Genomic DNA, 5000 nt, shown 5'->3' with positions numbered 1-5000 from the left:
GAGAGAGAGAGAGAGAGAGAGAGAGAGAGAGAGAGAGAGAGAGAGAGAGAGAGAGAGAGAGAGAGAGAGAGAGAGAGAGAGAGAGAGAAAGGGAGGGGGGGGGGCAGGGAGAGAGAATAGGAGAAGGCCATATAAAGTGGGAGAGAGAGTGAAAGTAAATAGAGGAGTAGGAGACAAAGAATGAAAGGGAAAATGGAGAAAGATAGAGAGAGAGGGGAAGAAACAGAGTGAATAACATAGAAAGATAGAAACATAGACAAGGAGAGACAGGGATGCAAAAAAGAAGAAACAAAGCCCAAAAGAAAGAAAAAGAAAGAAAGGGAGAAAAGAAGAAAGAAATACTTCAAGAAACAAGGAAAAAATAGGGAAATACAAGAGGTATAAGAAAGAAGAGATAAAGGCAGAAAGAAAGAAAGAGAGAAAAAAATAATAAATAAAAAGAGAAACAGAAAGAAACACAGCGAACGAAAAAGAAAGAGAAAGACACACGACGAACGAAAGAAAGAGAGAGAGAAAGACACACAACGAACGAAAGAGAGAGAGAAAGATACACAACGAAAGAAAGAAAGAGATAGAGAAAGAGACACAACGGACGAAAGAAAGAAAGAGAAAAAGAGACACAACGGACGAAAGAAAGAAAGACACACATCGAACGAAATCGAGAGAGAGAGAGAGAGAGAGAGAGAGAGAGAGAGAGAGAGAGAGAGAGAGAGAGAGAGAGAGAGAGAGAGAGAGAGAGAGAGAGAGAGAGAGAGAAAGAGAGAAAGAGAGAAAGAGAGAAAGAGAGAAAGAGAGAAAGAGAGAAAGAGAAAGAGAGAAAGAAAGATAAGAAAGAAGGAATAAGAAGAAACCCACGACTGGCCCATACACGCGCCCGGGGACACAGAGGAAATACCTAATACCCCGAATGACAATTTCCGAATTGGTTTATTAAACGGACATTTCATCGCTAATGACTTTCATTTGGAACATAAAATCAATGGTAATTAACGCATAACCTTGTCTTCATATTGCTCCTTAAGAGATATTAATTGTGATGGCAATAGTGATGATGAATGATGAAAAAATATACGATTGTGGTGATGTGGATAGTGATGACTAGAAAAAATGATATGATAGAAATTGAAGTATTATTGATGTTCAGATTTTAAAAAGTACTTGATAAATCATTTATAAACATACATTCAGGTCCAATCAGTTTAAGTAATAGTAATAAAAAACGAAAACAAAATTAAAATTATATGATCGTATTAACTAGATAATAATAATAATTAAAAACAGACAACGGAAATGTTTACTGTGATGAAAATGATTGAAATTAAGTGAGAGGGAGAGAGAGAAACGACACACGCACATACACACACACACATACATAGAGAGAGAGAGAGAGAGAGAGTGAGTGAGAGAGAGAGAGAGAGAGAGAGAGAGAGAGAGAGAGAGAGAGAGAGAGAGAGAGAGAGAGAGAGAGAGAGAGAGAGAGAGAGAGAGAGAGAGAGAGAGAGAGAGAAGAGAGAGAGAGAGAGAGAGAGAGAGAGAGAGAGAGAGAGAGAGAGAGAGAGAGAGAGAGAGAGAGAGAGAGAGAGCGAGAGAGAGGGTGGGGAGAGAGCGAGTGAGAGTGAGATAGAGAGATAGATAGATAGAGAGAGAGATAAAGAGAGAGAGAATGAAAGAGACAGGCAGACAGACGGATAGATAGATAGATAGAGAAAGAGATAAAGAGAGACTAAGATAAAAAAAAACTGACGGAGAGAAAGCCCGAAAGACAGAGAGAGAGAGAGACGAAGAGAGAGAGAGAGAGAGAGAGAGAGAGAGAGAGAGAGAGAGAGAGAGAGAGAGAGAGAGAGAGAGAGAGAGAGAGAGAGAGAGAGAGAGAGAGAGAGAGAGAGAGAGAGAGAGAGAGAGAGAGAGAGAGAGAGAGAGAGAGAGAGAAAGAGAAAAAGACCAAACTGAAGAAAGACCGAGAGAGAAAGCGCAAGAGAAAGACCGAGAAAAATGAAGAAAGACCGCGAGAAAGATCAAGAGAAGGAGCGCAAATGAGGGGAAAAAGGCGCCGGATAAAGCGAGACTCCTCAGCGAGCAAGAAGTGCGCAAGAGACGCGAATGTGTCATTTAGAAAAAAAGTTTTGAAATGTAGGTCCCCGGGGGCATCGCGGTGAGCGCCCCCGCGGGATCTCGCAACTTATTTACTGCCTCACACACGTCTCAGCCCTCATGCCGGCGTGCAGTCTCCCTCACATTCCTGCTTTCATCGTGCATCGCAACCTCATATTCCCTTCCCTGTCTCGTGCTTCTTGCTTCTCCTCTCTTCTCGCTTCGTTCCTCTCCTCTTCCCTCTCTTCTCGCCTCGTTCCTTCCCTCCCCTCTTCTGTTGTCTCGTTCCTCCCCTCTCTTCTTGCTTCGTTCCTCCCCTCCCCTCTCGCCTCTTGCCTCCCCTCTTCCCTCTCCTCTTGCCTCGTTTCTCCCTCTCCTCTCCTCTTGCCTCCCTCCTTTCCTCTCTTCTCCTGTTGCCTCGTTCCTCCCTCCTCTCTCCTCTTGCTTCGTCCCGACCCTCTTTACTTCTTCTCCCCTTCCTCCTCTTCCCTACCTACCCCGTATCCCCTCACTCCCTCCCTGTCTCTTCTCCCCGCCCCCTTACTCCTACTCCCATCTTCTCCCTCCTTCTTTCGTCTCTTCCCCTTCCCCTCATACTCTCCTCTCCCTCCTCTCTGTTTTTCTTACCCTTTTCCCCTCACTCCATTCCCTCCTCTTCCCTCCCATTTCCCCCTTTCCTCCCCCTGTCCCTTAGTCCCTCTTTCCCTCTCCCTCCTATCTCTTCTTTCATTTCTCCCCATTCATTCCTATTTCCCAATCACTCAATTCCCTCCCCTCCTTATCTCTTTTCCCCTTCCTTCCTACGTCTTCTACCTTTTCTCCCTCTTTTCTCCCCTCATTACCTCTTGTCCCTCTCTATCTCTTCTCTCCTTCCTCCCTATTCCCTCTATCCTCAATGCTCTCCGCTCCCTACCCCTTTTCCCTTCTCTCCCTTCCCTCCATATCTCTCTTCTCAACTTTCTTCCCATCCCTCCATATTCCCTCTTCCTTTAACCTCTTCGCCTCCCTACCTCTTCTCCCCTTCCTCTATCTCCAATGCTCTCCCTCCCTACCCCTTTTTCTTTCTCTCCCTTCCCCTCCCTACCTCTTCTCCCCTTTCTTCCCATCCCTTCCCCTTAATCTCCTTTCCCACCCTACCTCTTATCCCTTCTCTCCCCTCCCTACCTCTTTTCCCCTTCCTCCCATACCTCTCTATTTCCTCTCCCTCAAAGTCCTTTCCTTCACCCCCTCCCTGTTCCCCTCCTCTTCCTACCCCTTTCCCTTCACCCCCTCCTTACCACTTCTCCCCTTCCACCCTGTTCCCCTTCCCTCAACTCCATCTCCTCTCCCTCCCCTATGCTTCATGCCTCTCCTCCCACCTGCTCCCTCTCCCTGTCCCCTCCCTTCCCTCTGATTCCTCCCTCCCTCACCTACACGCGAGCGAAAACGCACAGATGCATTCTTCAAATATCACAAATGGTAAGGTTATTTGCTTTCGTATTAATTGTAATATTGTTATTGTTGTTGATATTTACGTTTTTCTTTATTTTTCTCTGTCCTTCCGTCGCCTCTCTCCCTCCTTCCTCCAACCCCTTTCTATCTCTCAGTACAGGACCCATACACTTGCATATTATACACATTAAGTCGATGTCCAGTATTCATGACAAGAAATCATGCACAGTATACATCATGCAGTATACATATCACTCAGTACATAATCCACACACATACACACACACACACGCACACACACACACGCACACATTAATTCCTATCAACGTCCTCATGTTCATAAAAAAAAAGAAAAAAAGAAAAAGAGGATATACACAACATACATCACACAGTACAAACACTAGAGAAATGATATTAGGAACATAAAAAATATATATAAAACACAAACCAATAAAATACATCACAGCAATGATGATAGGAATTCGCTACGCAGTTCTCAACGAGTACCCCCCCCTCCCCCCTCCCCCTGTGGGCAAGGACTAAGGGGAAAACTAACTTCAGCGAAAAGGGGCCATTAAATAGTTAAACTGACCATAATTGTTGCAGTCGTTTCTTATAGCTCTCAGGAAATAGTACATAAAATGTTTAATGGTGTATAGAGTAGCCTGTCTTTCTGTCGGCAAGATGTATTTTCGTTTAAATTTCTCCTTTTTTTTCTTTGATCGTTTGGAATTCCTTAGATTTCCTTAGATCGCAATGGTCTCCGTCAAAGCGTGGAGATTTTACAACGAAAGTATTGTGTTTACTTCATTCCATAAGTCTGTTCTAAATATTGGTAATCCTCCCAATACCTTATTGTATTGGTAAATACAGTAGCCTAGGTTACTGTTTTCTGTCAAGGCTTCTCTCTCTATCTATCTATCTGTTTATCTATCTATATCACACACACACACACACACACACACACACACACACACACACACACACACACACACACACACACACATACACACACACACACACACATGCACACAAACACATGCACACACACACACACACACACACAAACACATACATCTGTGTATGTGTGTAGAGGGAGAAAGAGAGACAAAGAACGAGGGACAGTTTTTCAGTGCTTAATCACACCTCGGGGGCAGTGTAACAACCATGCAAAGCAGAAATAAACAGCAAATGGGTGTGCTTACTAGATGACAGGAAATTATGACGAAGGATGCTGACACCGGAGAAAATAGGGGAAAAATACATATATGTGTACATATGAATTCACAGAGAAATTTTGATTTTATCCTCTCAATTCACTCATTATGGATATTATACTTTTCTCTTAATATCGTGTTCCTCACTTCAGTCCAATTAGCTTTATTAATTTCACGCAATGCAGAGGTAATAATCCATTGGACATTATGAAAGAAGTTAATATCATTTACACATAATATAAAGGCATTGAAAATTGTCAA

This window comes from Penaeus vannamei, chromosome 2 (genome assembly GCF_042767895.1).
Source record: "Penaeus vannamei isolate JL-2024 chromosome 2, ASM4276789v1, whole genome shotgun sequence".
Taxonomy (NCBI): domain Eukaryota; kingdom Metazoa; phylum Arthropoda; class Malacostraca; order Decapoda; family Penaeidae; genus Penaeus; species Penaeus vannamei.
This window is presented reverse-complemented; position numbering follows the sequence as displayed.